We start from the raw sequence: 20,394 nt of genomic DNA, 5'->3' as shown, positions 1-20,394 counted from the left end.
AAGTCACCGTTGCACATGCTGGTTTTGGCATTCGCACAATTCGAATCTTCGAGTTGCCCTTGGAGATTACAACAGACCAAATTAATGCCGTAATTTCACCCTTCGGGAAAGTGCTCAGCAACTTTGCCGAGAAATGGTCAAGCACCCATAAATTCCCAGTACTAGCCTGGGCACGTTGGCGCAGAATGTATACAGCGGCGCGTTGCACAGCTGCCGGCCGGCGAGGTCGCCAGGCCACCGGCGATGACAACACTGCCGGGAACTTACGCCGCCGTGGCACGCGATCGGCCGACTGCTTCCTCAGCCCCTGAATCGTGTGCAAATACAAATTCTCCAGACACTGAAATTCCGATGGACGTCAGTGCCGTCATAGCTGACGACCTACAAAAGTCCCGCCAATCTACGGAAACAGTTGAAGTTCCACCGAAACAGGCACCTGCAACTGTAAAGGCAGCAGATCCGCCGGAAGTTGAAGACCGACACACCTTGCAGGAAAGCGACACTAACTTGGATACTGAAGAAAGTCCGTCGAGAGGCAATTCTCCATAGAAAAATAAGAACGCCGGCTGGCGAGCAAAGGTGCAGAGGAGACAGCTCCCACACTCCGACAAAAAGCGAAGGAAATAGGTAGTACCTTAAGCCAACAGAGCTATAGCAACACGAAAGCGACACCAGTTTCTGAGGAGCGTTCCCCTTCTGCGCTGGAAAAACGAGACGTCCAAGGAAAGTCAACAAAGAAAGCATCCAACCACCCCCAAGAAACGAGTCACTCTCGTGAAGCTTCTCTCGTCCCACCAACGACGACAACCTCAACCAGCTGGGCAGACGAAAGCGACCATAACAATGCCGACGAAGAAATGACAGAAGTTTCAGAAACTAAGACAGACTGTAAGCTAGCCCCACAAGAGGCTGATTTCTTCAACGAAGACGTCTCCGCGAACAAACATTATAAAGAACGAGGACACACCACTGAAACATTTGCTACCGGTGAATATTATTAAAATGCGTTTTAAGGCTGACGCTTGTGAGACAAAACAGAAGAATGTTTTTTAAAGTTAGATCAAGTACAACGAAGAATGTCTGACATACAAGCATACAAAATCGCGACAGTAAACCTTAATAAGATTCATAATTCCTTTAAACTACGGAACTTAAAAGATTTTATATATGCTTCTGACAGTGACATTATACTTTTACAAGAAGTGACAGACATTGAGCTTGGTAACGTACCTGGCTTCAACGCCATTACTAACCCAGGGCATGGAGCGGAAATGGGCACGGCTCTGCTCACAAAGGAGGGCATAGTAGTCCAAGATGTAGTAAAACTACCAAACAGTAAAGGCATAGCGGCCACAATAAACAAAATACGACTCATTAACGTGTATGCACCTTCAGGATCCGGTAATAGGCACCGCAGAAAGGAGTTCTTTAAAGAAGAAAGTGTCCCACTATTTGGAACTCGATATGAACACCTTATCCTGCAGGAGATCTTAACTGTGTTTTGCATGCCAAAGATTAAACTCCCAATTTCAACAAGTGTACTGAACTGGAACGTATAGTTAATGACTTAAGACTAATAGACTCATGGGAACATATGCACGGTGCAGCCTCTGGCTTCACCCACGCCACAAGTCACTCGGCGAGCTGTCTCGACAGGATATATGTAACGCACAATTTGAAACACCTCATTTTGTAGTCCGAAGTATGGCCTACCGTTTTTTCGGACCATTCTGCATACATATGCACAATCAATCTGATAAAACAAGGGACCTTCCGAGGTAGAGGCACATGGAAGCTCAACGTGTCACATCTGGAAGACCATGCTTATCAGGAGGCATTTTACAAGGTATGGAGAGAGTGTGAAAGCAAATTTAGGTCGTACAACTCTGGAACTGACTGGTGGCTGAAACATGTCAAACCTAAAATACGGAGGTTTTTCATAAACTACTCCAAAGACAAAAACTTTTGGTACAAATAAACTATAGAATTTTACTTTCAATGTCTAAAGGATTTGTACAAGTCCGATGCAACAGTTGTGGACAACTACGAAAGAATTAACAAAATTAAAGCAAAAATTTTAGCTCTACGGCGTAAACAACTGGAAGGCTACCAAACAAGGTCGCATGCCCAGAATAGCACAGCACGAGGTCACTTCCATTTATCATGTCATTCGTGAAAGCAAAAGGGCGTCTCGCAAGATATTATCTGAAATAACAACTGATGATGGAAGGAAGCTGACAGCATTTTGAATCCTTAATGTCTAGTCAACCGGTTGACGAACAGCTTCAAGACGAGTTAATGATCAACCTCCAGGGCAAAGTATGCCACGCGGAAGCACAAACTCTCATCTCGGAAGTGACTGAAGAAGACGTCGAAGAAGCTATATATGGCAGCATGAAAAATAAGGCTCCAGGGGCAGATGGAATTCCGGCAGAATTTTATCGCAGATTCAGTGGCCTCGTAAAAGGCAAGTTTACTCTCATCTGCAACGAACTGCTAAACCCTGAAAATGACATCCCGAAAGAATTTCGTGAGGGACTCGTAGTGTTAGTGCCAAAAACTACCAATACGAAATCTGTAAGCGCTCTGACGCCAATTACGCTTTTAAACAGCGATTACAAAATCTTTGGCCGCATCCTTGCTCGCAGGCTGAAAACAACAATGACCAGCGTCACTGGCCCTTATCAAACAAGTGTGGGCAAAGACAGAAGAATTCTCCAGACCCTCTGTGATTACAGGGACCTAATCTCAACGGCCGACGTCTGCAAAATAAAATGTGCACTTATCTCACTCGACTTTGATAAAGCCTTCGACAGAGTTAATCATACACTGCTGGCCACCGTAAATGCAACACCAAGAAAGACAAGAGGTAGCACAACAAAATTTATTTTGTAGATAAGATTACAGACGTCTGTGACATGTGGTTCCTGCCAGAATCAGCAGCCAGAGTAGCCGCCATTGTTGGAGATCACCGCTGCCACACGTCTCGGCATTGGGTCAAAGAGACGTTGGATGTGTTCCTGGGGTACAGAAGCCCAAGCAGCTTCCACACGTTGCCAAAGATCATCTGGTGTGGCAGCTGGGGATGTAATCTGGGTCATTCGTTGAGCAACCGTAGGCCACATGTTTCCTATCGGCGAAAGATCCGGAGAGCGAGCCGGCCAGGGAAGCACTTCAATCTGGTTATTGACGAAGAACCTTTGGACAATGCGTGCCACGTGTGGTCGCGCATTATCCTGTTGAAATATGGCTGTGGCCGAGCCCTGAAGGTAAGGATGGACAACTGGCTCCAGCACCTCGGATATGTAGCGCCGGCTATTTAAAGTACCGGCAATGCGTACTAGAGGCGTGCGAGAGTAATATCCAATACCGCCCCATACCATAATACCCGGTGCAAGACCAGTGTGGCGTTGCACAATGCAGCTGTCCAGCATCCTCCCTCCACGGTGTCTCCACACTCGAATCCGACCATCGTGGTGCTGCAGACAGAAGTGTGCCTCGTCAGTAAAGACAACGTCATTCAATTCTGCCGTCCACATCCGTCTGTCATCACACCATTGGCGACGGAGACGTCTGTGGTTCTGCGTCAATGGTAGACGAAGCAATGGACGTCTTGCGGACAGACCACTCTGCTGTAAACGGCGTCGAATGGTACGCGCAGACACTGGATGATGCATTACAGACGCAATGTGCTGTGCTATGGTTCGGGATGTCACTGAGCGATCCGTCACTGCCATGCGCACAATTTGCCTATCAGCACGTGCAGTGGTGCACCGAGGTGAATGCGATCGAACACGTCGGTCCGTCGTACCCTCCTGCATCCAACGGTCACATACCCGCATTACAGTTGTTTGGTTTCGCCCAACACGACTAGCGATTTCTCTGTATGATAATTCACAATCTCGGTAAGCCACTATCCTTCCTCTGTCGATCTCGGATACTTGATCAAACGATGTTCGCTGTTGTCTACGAGGCATAACTGATCGTCTTGTGAAACAACCACAAGGTAAACACAAGTGCCGAACGTACACTCGTCGAAATTGCCAAGCCTTAAATGGCGCTATGAGGTGGCGCCACAGGCGCGCGTGATGTGCGTCTGCGCTGAAATTCTAATCAGTTGCATATCTCATCGCTGCAAACCCATGGTGTAAATTTCACTTGATTCGGATGCTTACTTCAGGGTGTTGCATTTACGGTGGCCAGCAGTGTAGTTTTCTCCTTCGCACTATGGGCGCAATGGGCTTCCCACCTAGATTCATTGCGGTAGTAAGAAACACGTTAACAAACAACTCAGCCAGATTTGTCATCAATGGACACATTAGCCGCCCGATTGACGTCACCAGCTCCATTAGGCAAGGGTGTCAAATGTCAATGGAACTCTTCGCCATCGCCATCGAGCCCCTGCTTGCCTCCCTTATGAAACATCTACAAGGATTACAAATACATGGAGAAAAGATCGTGTGCAAGGCATACGCTGATGATGTTGGCTTCCTAGTCGTGAATGGCGCTGACGTACAGAGCGCACTACGAATAGTAACAAAATATGAACAGGCATCTGGTGCAAAACTTAATAGAACAAAGTCGGGGATTTTCAACATCGGCCTTGGAATTGGGACGCAAACACAGGATCCGTTACGCGAGCTTGTAACCATGAAATGTCTCGGCATAGATTTTAAAAGAAATATCAAGCACATTATTGCTGCGAATTATCGAAAATTACTTAACAGCATACGCGCCTCTGTACAAGCACATAGTATTAGGAAACTCGATGAACTTCAAAAAGTAACAGTGGCAAATGTAAACATCACATCCAAAGTTAATTATGTAGCACAAGTTCTGCCACCACCTGCGACTTTGTTGAAAAGCATCGCATCTGCACTAGGACACTTTGTGAGCCGCGGACGTATTTTCAAAGTCAAATGTGACATTCTGATGCTCCCTACGAAATGTGGTCGGTTAAATCTCACCGATATCAGCAAAAAAGCGCAAGCATTATACCTTGCTACCACATACAAACAATGGAAAGAGCCAAGTGGTACCCTTGCTGCACATTTGTTAAACGAAATAGCTCCTGCTGACGTCAGTGCACCTATAAATGTCCAACACATACCCAACGGAGTATACCACTTGAAATACTTTTTCCTAGAATACAGCTACATACAGGCAAGGATTTCAGAAAAATACATCATGAAAGTAAAAGAACTTTACAATAACTTGATGAAAGACAAACCCAGAAACGACGTAGAACAAAAGTATCCTTGTTATAACTGGGAAACAATATGGGAAAATATTCACTGCCGGAACCTGCCAACGTATGTCAAATCGACCTGGTACTTTGCTGTAAAAAGAAAAATTACGACGAACTCTAAACTTCACTCTCTTCGATTGGCCGAGTCACCGCTGTGTACATTATGTAATATACCAGATACCGAAGAGCATAGATTGCTGTGTGACAGGGTAAAAGAAATATGGCTCTACATAAGACAAAAGATAGCGAGCGTCAGCCGAACTACGCCCAATGCCGTTACGACTGCTGAATTTTTAAACCCTGACGGTATACCTTACCCTAAAACAAAACGAAATGCAATTAACTGGTTGAAAGGCCAAACGATGCATTACATCCTAACGAAAGAATCAAGCAATAGGGAGGACTTCTGGGTATACCTTACTACTGAGCACCACAAGTTGATGTGTACTAAAAAATACAAAGAAAATTACGCAAATTTTTTAACTAAAGGAATCCTGTAACCAATAGAAATGCGTAATTTACAGTACACATCCAAGCATTTCGTATATTAGACGAATGATTTTTGGTTAAAGTTTGTACTTCACGTAGCAGGAGGAGGATTTCCAACAGAAAGTAATCAGAGAAGATCATCAGTATAGACCAGTTAAGCTTATGTGAATCTATTACTCTGTTTTCGGGGAAGCACAGTGATGAAACTGGTATAAACCCTTTATTTAGTTTCTGTCTTTCTTTCCGTCTCTTTTCACAAGAAGACACATTTATGTTAATTATGTGTAAAATCAAGCAGAAGAAGCCTATTTTACTTTATTACCTTCTGAAAAAGGAAATTTTACTTATCACCAATAATGAGTTTGCTTCTTTCCGTTTTTCCACGCACGGAGAACGAAATTTATTTCCATGACAATTATGTGACTGCCTTCTCAATGGAATTTACATTTATTTTTATTCAAGCCATGTTGCAAACAAAGGCAACAGAAGGGGCACACTTCGTTTGTCGTTCAGAAGAAGCGTGTTTCCACATCATCAAGTTACATTCATTCTTTAAAGGCGGAGAAGCCAGGCCGAGAAGGCAAAACACGGCGAGCGTAAAGGACGGGTTGAAGGGGAGGAAGGAGACCCGATAAAAAAAGTAGACGTTATGTTAAACCACAATAACGTCAGGAGTCGCGACACGTAGAAATTCTATCAACAGTAACCTTTCTTATATATATATATATATATATATATATATATATATATATATATATATAGAATGTATATATGCGGACCAGGGTTCGATTCCCGGCTGGGTCGGAGATTTTTTCCGTTCAGGGACTGGGTGTTGTGTTGTCCTAATCATCATCATTTCATCCCCATCGACGCCCAATTCGCCGAAGTGGCGTCAAATCGAAAGGCTTGCACCAGGCGCACGGTCTAACCACTGGGAGGCCCTAGTCACACGTCATTTATTTATTTACTACTCGTGAGAAGCCTTTAAGTCTCTGTGAGGGTGAAGACCTTTGTCTCTCCTCGTTCTTTCATATACCAACCTATAAGTTCCGGGATAAGGTATTTTTGCAATAATATAGGGCCCTGAGTATAGTAACTGCCATTTTTTATTCAACTTACCGACCTTTGTCGATATGGGATGTGTTCTCAAGAGGACTCGTTGCCCTTCGAAAAAATGTGTAACTCGTTTTAATTTTTTGTTGTATACAGTATTCTCTTTCTGTATTTTGCTCTATTTTCCAACTTAATTACTGCTTGTTTGATTATATCCTGTAACGTTAACTCTATAGTACGGTAAATAATTTTGTATGGGTGATTCACATTCGTCAGTTTGCTTTGTGTTAAACGTAAGTTCATTAGGAATGAAACCTGTGGAAGAGTGGGGGAGATTGTTTGTTATTTGCATAAATGGAGTGAGTTATTTAATCCATCGTGAACGCTTATTATGAGCGCATTTCCTTATAAATCTATTGAATTCTTTAAACACCCTCTCCACGGGACTTGTTTCTGAGTGGAGAAAACTTACCAAGTATTTAATGCCCTGTATATTCATGAACTGTTTCCATTTTCTTCCTACGAAATAGGCTGCATTCTCTGTTAATATTACTTTGGGTTTCCCTACTCTTCGTAAATAATTCTCTTCAAGTCTCCTTATGATGCTGCTGGCTGTAGTGGTTTTGACAGCATAAAGTTTGATGTATTTTGTGAAAATATCATAAAGAGCTATTATGTATCTGACACCACCTTTTTCTCTGAGATATGGCCCTGCGATATCCAGAAAAACCATTTCCAGTGGAGCTTTGGTTAGTATGGGGTGTAGTTCTGTAAAGTTTGACATATTGGATGGTTTTGTTCTTTGGCAAATAGCACACGTTTTTAATATTTACGAAATACGTCGTCGTAAATTAGGAAAGTAACAAAGTTTGGAAATCTTGTCTGTACATTTTATTACTTCGTAATGTCCCCATACTTCGTGTGTGTGTTTGATAAATTCGTCGATGTATTCCTCTAGATGGCATACACACCAATGGTTAGAGCTTCCGTGCTTCTGGTGAAACAAAACGCCTTTGTATAACTGATACCATTTACTTACCTTATGGTTTGTATTCTAGTTGACATTTTGTATTACCTTTTTCCACCTATTGTCTTGGTATTGTATCATTCCCATCTGTTCACAAAATTTTTTGTAGTCTGATTTTTGTGTATTACTTTGCATCAATAATGTTCGAATTTCTGAATCGTGTTCAGACAGTTCACTGAACTCCTCTAATCCCTGCGGTAATCTGGATAGTGCATCTGCGATAATATTCTTACTGCCTTTTATGTATATTATTTCAAAATTGAATTCCTGCTGGTACAAACACCACCTCGCTAGTCTTCGATATAACAGTTTACATGTTAAGAGAAGAGAAAAGATAATGATTGGTGATCACAGTAGACTATAGTGTTTTTACCCTAAGGAAAATACTCGAATTTCTTAAACGCCCAATTTACTGCAAAACTTTCCAGTTCTGATACAGAATATGATCTTTCTGCTTCTGATAAAGTTCTGATGGCAAAGCTGATGACTTTGGGTACTGTTTGTCTTTCTTCTTCTGGTATCTGGAACAAACATGCCCCAGCCCCTGAGACGAGGCGTCCGTGCTTAAACAAAAGTCCTTAGACACGTCAGGATGACTCAAAACGTTTGCCGATATTAATGCATTTTTAATTTTTTTAAAGTCCTCCTGGCATCTCTCATCCCATAGCCAAGGTTTATTCTTTCTCAACAGGTTAAGTAGGGCATCGCTATTGATAAGCTGTTGTGGCATAAATTTTCGAAAAAAGGACGTTAGTCCTAGATACGCTTTCAATGGTTTTTTGTTCCTTGGGAGTGGGAAATTACGTATGGCATCTAGTTTCTTTGGGTTTGGTAATATACCCTGTTCTGATTTGATATGTCCTAAAAAGTTTACTTGCTCTTAGCCAGAGTTAGATTTTTTAAGATTTGCTGTTACTTTGTACTCTGTAAATCTCTGAAATACGTTTTCCATTATACTGATGTGTTCTGCCCACGTTCATGTGGCTATTAACATATCGTCAACATAAATGGTAACTTTACTGAGCAATTCTGGTCATATGACCCTGCCCAAAGCTGATATAAATACGCGTGCACTAATGTTTAAGCCGAAGGGTAGAACTTGAATTTCATAACTCCTGCCATGGCAGACAAATGCTGTGTATTATCTGCTCTGCTCATGTAACTTTATTTGCCAGTAGGATTTTTGAAGGTTGAGGGTGCTGAAATATTTGGTGTTATGAAATTTTAGCAACTGTTCATCTAAATTAGCTGGTTTTGTTCTTACTGGTACTAGGATTCTGTTTATGCCCCCTAGCGTTTAAAACTAGTCGTACTGATCCATCAGGTTTGCTAGCTGGTATTATTGGGCTGCAATATGGTGAAAATGATGGCTGTATGATTCCCCATTCGCACATTCTATTGATTTCCTGCTTAACTGCTTAATGCTTTGCCCACAGTATCAGGTAAGACATATCACAAAATGTTTCTTGAGGATATAAATTAAGTTTATGTTCATAATTTTTGATTACTCCTGGATTCTTATTAAAAACATTTGCATATTTAAAAAGTAAGTCAGAAAGTTCCTGTCGTTGTGTAGCATCTAGAATATTTGATTCATTCAGTTTTTGTTCTACTAAATCGTGGTTAACTTCTGTGTTGGTCTCGTGTTCATTATCACATTTGTTCAACAAATACACGCTGGGATATGAATACTGTACAGTGACATGGGGTTCTGGGTTTACTGTGTCATACCTCTCCGGTGTGGTAATCAGGCTGATAGAAAATTTTTGGTCTTTCACAAAGAAATGGCACTTACCATTACCTGTGTCTATTTGAGTTTTGTAGGTTCAAAATGTATCCATACTTATCAAGCAGTTGACTATAAGTTTGTCTCCTATTAAAAAATTGCACTGTACAGAAAATTGTACAATGTGCACGGTGACAAGAGCTTAGTGTTTTTCTAACTTGGTTTTGCTGCCAGTAGTGGTTTGTACTTTGAAATTTTGTAGTGGCAGAACAGGAAATTTATTCTATCTTCTTAATTCAGTGAAAAATTCTTCAGACATAAAATTAGTCGTGGATCCTGTATCAAGTATTAACTGTGTGAGTAGCAGTACTACCTGTGTACTGGCTCACTCTGCATTGTTGCCATATTTATTCAAGATGTCGGCGAAAACGTCATCCAAGATGATGGCGTGTAGACTTGGCAACAGTGGAAGATGTCATTCACGATGGAAGATTTTGGTGGGGAAATAGGTCAATTGGGCTATGTCCACTAACCTAATCCCTATAAAAATGGCAGGAAATTCGAATATTGGCGGGGAAATTGGTCAATTGGGCTATTTCCACTAACCTGACCCACCAGAAAAAATTGAGCGAAATTCAAATTCCAACAGGATAATGGATGCAAAACCGTACTTGTCTTTATTATTATTCATTATCATTTATTATCATTCATTACCATTTATTATCATTATTTATATCATGCATGTGTGTATGCAGTTCAATATCTCAGCCACCAGGGAGTGCCGCTGTGACATCATTCAAGATGGCGGATTTTGGTGGGAAGAAAGCGAATTGGGCCACATCCACTCAAATACCATTATGACCTTAAATGCTCCTGCAGCTGTCATTGTCAAACTATCGCCATGTGTTCGATCATTGAGGTGAATTTGGGGGATAGAGCACAGGGAAAATAGATCAATTGTACTATGTCCACTAACCTAACCCTCCAGAAAAATTGGCACCAAATTCCAATTCCAACAGGATAATGGCTGCAAAACCATACTTTTCTTTATTATTATTCATTATTATTATCATTTATTATTATTCATTATCAATCATTATTTATTATTATTATTATTATTTATTATTATTGGCCTACCTCCACTAAAAATTGTGCCAAATTCAAATTCAAACATGATAATGCATCGAAAAGTACTATTTATTATTATTATTTATCATTTATTCAAGATGTACAGATAACAAAAATCTGTCACACCTTCAAATTCGAACACAATAATTGATCACACATATGAAATAGTCCACATCCTACTAACTTTGACTGTCACTTATATTTTTTCACTGCTAACCTATCAAAATCGCGTCAAATAATAAACTGCACTTGTGCTAACGTAATTCACATCCTCTGATTTTGCAAAGAAAAAGGACTGAAGTCTTTATTCAAGCAGTACCATCATCACTTGTTCTCCAACAGACTTAGAACACATCTTCGAGATGGTGACACCCAGTGCGCTCACCACTAGGTCCAGACTCCAACTGACTTAGTTCAAATCGTCGCCAGCAGAGGAGGGTACCCCTGGTGCCACCGGTCAGTGGAAGCCCGCGGGCAGCCAATGATACAGCGGCCGCTCGGACCACACGGGTGCAGTGTCGTAAACATGTTTTGGTAGTTTGAACCTGCCGATTCTGACGTCACAACGGTAGGCTGTCCATTCACCTCGTTTATTCATCCCTCCAACACGTTTCGCTCCAAAATTGTTCTCCCGGGTTCCCGGGTTCGATTCCCGGCGGGGTCAGGGATTTTCTCTGCCTCGTGATGACTGGGTGTTGTGTGCTGTCCTTAGGTTAGTTAGGTTTAAGTAGTTCTAAGTTCTAGGGGACTGATGACCATAGCTGTTAAGTCCCATAGTGCTCAGAGCCATTTGAACCATTTGAACCATCCAAAATTGTTCACCCGAGAGTGGAATCTTCACCTACGTCACAACGGTCGGTTAGCGATCCACCATGTGGTTTCATGGCGGACAAAGAACACGCTTGGTGACAAAATTGTTTGCTGGAGAGTGGAATCTGCCCTGACATCACACAAACGCCGGTCCACTACGTCGCATGCTTGACAAAGAACGCTCTCGCTAACTTAACTGACTGAAGATCGTCTGCTCTCTCTCTCTCTCTCTCTCTCTCTCTCTCTCTCTTGTGCGTGTGTTATAACCGGACACGTGCCGCCGCCCTGCAAGCTTCCGACCATTTACGTCACACACCCTCGATTAACACGTCCATACACGGCATGGACGTAGTCATCTGTAAATATGCTAACACCCACATCGTGCATCTAAGCTATCAGTTGCCTAAGTACTTAATTGCATTTCAGTTTTAATCATATTAAATAATTCAATTTAGAATTTCAAATAAGTATGAAAAGCTGTTCAACTATCCAATTTCAATTACTTTCAAGGCCCAGACCGCCACCCTTTCCTAGGAAACCAGCACCTAGTATGAATTCTGGCAGTAAAGATAGGTCACTTGCCCTTTCTCTACCAACCTAAGCAAAATGTTGGAAGGAAAGGAGACTTGTACTAACCTCAGCCACCCGACCGCCACTTCCTCCTAGGAACCAGCGCCAAGTTTGAATTCTGCCAATAAAGAAAGGTCTCTTGCGCTTCCGCCACCAACCTAAGAAAATTATTGCAAATGACTCTCATCACAACTAACCTAAGCCTCCAGGACGCAACTGGTGAAAGTTGCATTCCAAGCAGGGCTCACACCAGTCTCATATTCAAAGCACCTCCAGGTGCCGCTTGTCTCTGGTGTTGAAGGCAGGGCGTGTTAACACCATACTTAACTACCCAGCACGGTTCTCGCCTCACTGCGGAACGTCTGCGTGATGACTCCCCATCTAAAATGTTGTCAACATTATTCTTATGTCACACCTCTTTGCAAAAAATAAGAGCCAAGTCGAGCTCTCAGGAACTGCATGGTGTCCCAGAAATAGTTAACACTTGTGGCTGCACGTGTCCGGTTATAACACACGCACAAGAGAGAGAGAGAGAGAGAGAGAGAGAGAGAGAGAGAGAGAGTGCAGACGATCTTCAGTCAGTTAAGTTAGCGAGAGCGTTCTTTGTCGAGCATGCCACGCAGTGGACCGGCGGTTGTGTGATGTCAGGGCAGATTCCACTCTCTAGCACACAACTTTGGCACCAAGTGTGTTCTTTGTCCGCCATGAAACCACATGGTGGATCGCTAACTGACCGTTGTGAAGTTGGGGAAGAGTCCACTCTCGGGCGAACAATTTTGGAGCGAAACGTGTGGGAGGGATGAATACACGTGGTGAACGGACAACCTACCATTGTGACATCAGAATCGGCAGGTTAAAACTAGCAAAACATGTTTACGCCACTGGATCCACGTGGTCCGAGCAGCCGCTAGATCTTTGGCGTGCGCGTGGGCTTCCACTGACTGGTGGCACCCAGGGGTAGCCTCCTCTGCTGGTGACGATTTGAACTAAGTCAGTTGGTGTCTGGGCCTAGTGGCGAGTGCACTGGGTGTTGCTATCTCGATGATGTGTACTAAGTCTGTTGGAGAACAAGTGATGATGGTCCTGCTTGAAATAAAGACCTCAGTCCTTTTTCATTGGCAAAATCAGAGGATGTGAATATGATAGTACAAGTGCAGTTTATTATTTGATAGGGTAGCAGTGAATAAAGATATCGAAGTTTGCAGGATGTGGACTATTTCGTACGTATGATCAATTATTCGAATTTGAACTTGTGACAGATTTTTGTTATGGATGTAACGCAAATGGCTTTCTTTCCGCCGAAATCGGACATCTTGCATAAATAATAAATGATAATAATAATAATAAATAGAAGTACAGTTTTCGAGACGTTATCGTGTTGGAATTTGAATTTGGTGCAATTTTCTAGTGGAGGCAGGTCAATAATAATAAATAATAATAATAATAATAATAAATAATAATAAATGATAATAAATGATAATGAATGATAACCAATAATAATGAATAACAATAAAGACAAGTACAGTTTTGTAGCCATTATGCTGTTGGAATTGAAATTTCGCGCCTATCTTTTCTGGAGGGTCAGGTTAGTGGTCATAGCACAATTGACCTATTTTCCACTCCAAAATCCGCCATCTTGAATGACGTCATGCACTGTTTACAAATCTACACGCCGCCATCTTGGATGACGTCATCATCGCCATCTTGATAAATTTGGCAAAAATGCAGAGTGAGCCAGTACACAGGTAGTCCCACTACTTGTGTGTCTATATCAAAAATTTTCACCGTGATTACTGCTTGCATTTGTTCCTCTAGTGTATTTTTCACCGATTTTAGTTCATTTTTGTAAAGATCGTCTTTTATGTCTACTTGCTCATCGAATCATACGAAACATGTTTGAAAATCTGATTTGCCCCCATCACTTAGAAGGTCTATAATATGTTGCTCAACTACGACCGATTCGAGTGTAGTCTGATCTTCTTCGGTACACTGGACAATTTCTGTCAGTTGTACTGTGTGATTGTTTCCCCAGTGTGTATCATGTGTATCATTTCCAGTTCGCGACATGCTTTCTCGTGTGTTCATATGGCTGTTGTAGAATGTTGCCGTATTGTGATTTTGCTGCGCAAAGGTTGGCTGCGGTACGGCGTGTGGCATATTATTGTTGTTGCCGTGCGCTGGCCCTCGATACAGCTGACTGTTTTTATTTACACACGGTGCATAGTTTCGAGAAGAGGTATTTAAATTAGTTTGTGGATGGTAATTGTTCCTGTTATACGGAAATTTTTGCTTAAATCTCATGTTCCTGCCATTTCCTTTCATGTATCAATTACCACGCTTAATGCATCATTGCGGTTGCGAGTACCAGCCTTGCTGTGTGTTCACGTCTGGTTTTTTGTATTGAACATTCGAGTTATGTTGTTGTGGTGTTTGCCGGGCGGCGTGGCCGAGGGGTTCTAGGCGCTACAGTCTGGAACCGCGTGACTGCTGCGGTCGCAGGTTCGAATCCTGCCTCGGGCATGGATGCGTGTGATGTCCTTAGGTTAGTTAGGTTTAAGTAGTTCTAAGTTCTAGGGGACTGATGAACACAGCAGTTAAGTCCCATAGTGCTCAGAGCCATTTGAACCATTTTGTTGTGGTGTTTGGCTGTCTGACGCCCTATTTGTTATAACTTTCTCCTCATATATTAGATCGATTGAATCTAAAATGGACGGAAAATACTCAGTGTCGTGCTCAGGTGTAGTAACTAATTTCTCACGAGTGTGTGATGGCAAACGACTTTTTAAAATTTTTAAAACATCAACATGAGAAATAGGATTCGTCCAGTAACGTGTTTTATTGAGATACTTCTCAAAATACCCTCGAAAGCTACCATATTTGTTATTAAATGGGGCGGGGTTAAAAACCTCTCTCCTTAGTCTCTCCTGTACGGCTTCTGACCAGTATTTGTCAAGAAATGCCCGTTCAAATTGTAAATATGTGGCACAACGCTCAGATACCTCGGTCGCCCACAAAAGTACATCACCTTGCCTGTACCCAACAACAAACCTGTTCTTTTGTCCTTCCGTCCAGTTTCTAGGAAACACATGTCGAAAAGCACTAACACATACAACAGGATTCATCTTCTTACTTTCACTCGTACATGTTGGTAATTGACGGTGTCATAATAGACCTTCCTCAGCAAATATAGTGGACAAGCTGTTTGCATTTTCTGCTGTGTTTACATAGCTTGCATAATTATTTACTTTTGTCGTAGGTACTGGTTCTCTAAAGTTACACTCTGCATTCTGTCATTACTACTGCATTGCTTGTAGGGTGTGCAATGATATGTGTGCTTACATTACTTTGGTTTGCTGTGGCTGGCACTTTGCTTATATGTACCGCTTGTGTCTCTGCATCACTTTTACTTAAGTAGTTGCGTATCCTGTGCTCTGTAGCTTGCAAATTCGTGTTCACTTTGTCGATAATATCATTTTCCTTTTGCTGGATAACTTTTTCAACTACATCTTTGATTAATCTAGGTTCCTTCACTACCTGTTTCGCTGCAGTACTTGTTTTGCCCAAAGTACCTGCTTCAGCTTTTGAAATTACATCAGATAAATTTTCATTAATTTTGTCTCTTTCCTTTTTGGCACAGACTGATTCGATTTCAAGTGATGCTACTTTTAAAGTGAGTCCATCAACAGCTGTTCGTATATTTTCGTAATCCTTATGCAGTTTGTTCATTATGTTAGAGATGCCTTTTACTGTGGAAGTTAACTGTGTTTGTGTAGCTTCCAATTTTGTGTGTGTGTCTTTAGTCACTTTTGTTTGTATCACTATGCTCGTTAAGAGTGTCTAATTTCTGATTTATTTCCGTAATGTCATTGTTTACCTCGTAAACTACATCCTGCTTTAGCTGTTTTTCCATGTCTCTAAGTTTTACATTCGTTTCCTCGCGAAAATTCTTTGTCAAATCACCGATCTGTTGTGTGACAGCACAACAGATCAGTTGCAAGGCACTGAAAGATAAATTCTATCAAACTTTGTTGAATTCGGGTGCTGTATCCTATTAGATGTTCGCGAAATATAAAGATGGCTCTCGCGATCAATTGGAACTGCCTCTAAATAATAGTTAGTCTCGCTTGCAGTCGCGTTTGTTTCTTGACCGTCTCACTGAATACTATTATTTTCATTTATCATCTGGTTAAAGTAATGCCAAAATGTACTATGAGCTTTGTGAATCACATTTGAGCCAGTCTCGTCTCCTCTAATTTTCTAGCAGGCTTCAGAGATGAACTATTACTGGTTGAAGGTTCTTCGCAAAATTCCAGTTCGATCTTCTGTCGAACACTTTCAGTTTCAACAAATTCAAGTGGTCTGTTTTGAATCTTGTGTCTAGAAAGACTGCTAATCAAGTAACATAAATCTTCTCTTAAGGAGATGAAACGACTTTTCAATTCAGGTTTCAACGAGGCTTTCATGTACTTTAAAGCATTTTGTGCTCATCCTTATCTAAGTACTTATGTAATGCGCAACAAGTGGTATTACTTTAGACATTCGGGACTAACCAGAAATAATTAACTTGATATAATAATTGACCAACAGCCATGTGTATCGTAGAAATTTGTTTTATGAACTTCTTATATGCAACTAGTTTCGGCATTACATTGATGCCGTCTTCAGGCCCCTGTACAATGAGTAGTACAAATGTACTATTATAAAAATATATAGAAGATACGTTAACAATTGACAGGTATACATAAGTTACGTATGTGTAGCGTAGGTCGTGTTATGTGTGGTACGATAAATAGCTGCCGCAATATTAACGATAAGAAGCATAAAAAAGTTTATCTTAAAACCCAATTTCATTCACAAATTAAACCAATGCAATCGTACTATAAAAATCATCAAACACCTAGTCCCACAGATACCACATTGGAACCCCTATGTAAGACCACTTCGCAGTGTGCTCAGTGGAATAATGCAATGACATTAGATACCTCATATAGTCATAGTGAAAAAGAACATTCTCCGTCTCTATATATCAAAAAATGTCTACCTCCCTACATATAAGTCCTACGACTCACGTACTCGTATTTTACGCGTTACGACTTCTTTTCTGATTTCGGTGATGATTTGAGAGAGTAGGTACCGGTCGTTTTGTGTCGGTTTTAGATACGTACTGTATTTCCTGGTTGCCACCATTCCTCGTAACTGTCACGAAACGTTACTTGGCGAAGTGACACGCTGGAAGAAGCAATGTTGGGTATGGTCTTTCAGCCATACAACCCCAGAGAGGCGGATAGAATTCACCGTAACTGTGCAAACACGATGTAAAGAGTATTTACAAACCAACCAAGAAGATCAAAGAGTGTCTCAGACCGCCAAAGGACAAAAAGGACCCACTTTCAATGTCGGAAATACACTGCTTACCGTGTACATGTGAAACAGTCTACGTTGGAATGACTGGATGATCACCGTTACCAGGATCAACAGATATAAACGGAATTGCAGAGTGAGACAGATGAAGAAGTAGGCCATGGGCGGAGCACGGTTGTGGTAAAAAAATTTGGAATTTTGTGGTAAGGTCTTACGGGACTCAACTGCTGAGGTCATCGGTCCCTAAGGTTACGCACTACTTAATCTAACTTAAACTAACTTGCTAAGGACGACACACACACCCATGCCCGAGGGAGGATTCGAACCTCCGCATGGCCGAACGGTTCTAGGCGCTACAGTCTGGAGCCGCGCGACCGCTGCGGTCACAGGTTAGAATCCTGCTTCGGGCATGGATGTGCGTGATGTTCTTAGGTTAGTTAGGTTTAAGTAGATCTAAGTTCTAGGGGACTGATGACCACAGAAGTTAAGTCCCATAGTGCTCAGAGCCATTTGAACCATTTTGAACCTCTGAAGGGGAGAGCCGAGCGGACCGCTACAAGACACCTTATACCGCGCGACGGAGCACGGTTGTGTGAGACCGACCACGCAATAAGATTCGCTAATAACAAGGAGGTTCTCGTCATGGAGAAGAGCTGTCACGCCAGTTTAGGGAACCCACGGAGATCCACAAACACGACAATAAGTTCAGTAAGAAAGAAGAAAGCCTCTATGTAAACGGGTCCTGTATTCTCTTGCCCCAGTGAACGACCGCTGCAAATAGCAAAGGAAAAACAAGGGCAGTGATGACCAAAGAAAAGCATAGGACCTTTGTGCGCCGTGTTCATACACTGAAGAGCCAAAGAAAGTGGTACCCCTGCGTAATATCGTGTAGGCCCGCCCGCCAGAACATGCAGAAGTGCCACAACATGACGTGGCATGGACTCGACTAATGTCTGAAATAGTACTGGAGGAAACTGAGACCACGAGTCCTGCCGGCCTGTACATAAATCCGTAAGGTTAAGAGGGGGGGTGGGGGAGGTCTCTTCTGAACAGCACTTGCAAGCGTCCCATATATGATGAATAATATTCGTGTCTGGGGAGTTTGGTCGCCAGCGGAAGCGTTTAAACTCAGAAAAGTGTTCCTGGGGCCATTCTGTAGCAGTTCTGGATACTTGGGGAGTCGCATTGCCCTGCGGGAATTGCCAAAGTCCGTCGGAATGCAAAATGGACGTCAATGGATGCAGGTGATCAGACAGGATGCTTACGTGTCATCAGAGTCGTGTCTAGGCGTATCAGGGGTTCCATATCACTTCAACTGCACACGCCCCACACCATTACAGAGCCTCCACCAGCTTGAACAGTCCCCTGCTCACAGGCAGCATCCATAGATTCATGAGATTGTCTCCATGCCCGTACACGTTCATCCGTTCGATACTATTTGAAACGAGACCCGTCCGACCAGCGGACATGTTTCGAGTCATCAACGGTCAAATATTGGTGCTGACGGGCCCAGACAAGGCGTAAAGTTTTGTGTCCTGCAGTCATGAAGGGTACACGTGTGAGCCTTCGGCTCCGAAAGCCCATATCGATGATGTTTCGTTGAATAATTAGCACTTGTTGATGACCCAGCATTGAAATATGCAGCAGTTTTGCGGAAGGGTTTCACTTCTGTCACGTTGAACGGTTCTCTTCAGTCGTCGTTAGTCCCGTTCTTGCAGGCTCTGTTTCCGGCCGCAGCGATGTCGGAGATTTGATGTTTTACCCGATTACTGATATTCACGGTACACGTGTGAAATGGTCGTACGGAAAAATCTCCACTTCATCGCTACCTCGGAGACACTGTTTCTCATCTCTTGTCCGCCGACTATAACACCACGTTCATACTGACTTAAATCTTGATAACTTGCCATTGTAGCAGCAGTAACCGATCTAACAATTGCTCCAGACACTAGTTGTCTTATATAGGCGTTGCCGACCTCAGAGCCGTATTCTGCCTGTTTATACAGGGTGTTCGGGTAGGAAAGGTCTATATTTTACACAATGATAGTATAAGTAATTCGGAACAGGAAATATTATATGAACATAGGTCCGCAAATACTTCGTTAGGTAGGTGTGGGTATTGAAAGGAATTTTAATTTTGCAAAATTGATGTGCACAACGTGAACGTATACGCAATGCAATTCCCCTAATTTCAGTGGGGGATGTTGGTGCTATTTATAAAGGCCTAAAGTCCTGGCGAATGACATTTTTAACCTATTTTGTTTGCTTCTTCAGCTGAACTCTTTAATCCTATTTTTGCTGCTACATTCCGAAAATGATTGTTAAAAATACTTGTAACTTGTGAATTATCACTCACAACATTATTATTTAGCTTTATTGCTATGGTATGCTGTGTACTGTCAGGCTGCCCCATCTCCCCTTTTACAATATTCCATATGCTTTTAATCTTATTATCAACATTATTAATTTCTGTCAGAACACATAAGTTTCTCGACTTCTTAATGACTTTCCTTAAAATATTACAGTATCTTTTGTAATAAGCAAGTAACGTTGGATCCTGACTTAATCTGGCTTGTCCATATATTTCCCTCTTCCTCTTACACAATATCTTAATTCCCATAGTAATCCATGACTTACTTGACTTTGTAATGGCTTTTTTGGGTAACGTTTCAGGAAAGCAACTCTCAAATATTGAGACAAATTTACGGTGGAATAAATTGAATTTGGCACCAGCATCATTTTCTGTGTATACTTCATCCCATTCTACCTCTTCTAGGCTGCTCTTAAAACTCTGTACCCTATTCGTATTAATAAGTCTCCTGCCTGTAAGGTGTTCTATGTGTTATTTCCATCATGATCAGATAGCCCATTAACAACTGGGTACTCATTAAATGTTTCTGCCTGAGCACAGTCAATGGAAATGTTATCGACAAGTGACCTACTATGCACACGAGTTTGAAAATTTAAACCAGATACTAGACT

Source organism: Schistocerca piceifrons, chromosome 5 (genome assembly GCF_021461385.2).
Source record: "Schistocerca piceifrons isolate TAMUIC-IGC-003096 chromosome 5, iqSchPice1.1, whole genome shotgun sequence".
In the NCBI taxonomy this organism is placed as follows: Eukaryota; Metazoa; Arthropoda; class Insecta; order Orthoptera; family Acrididae; genus Schistocerca; species Schistocerca piceifrons.
The sequence above is the reverse complement of the archived record's forward strand: the minus strand, read 5'-3'. Positions refer to the sequence as shown.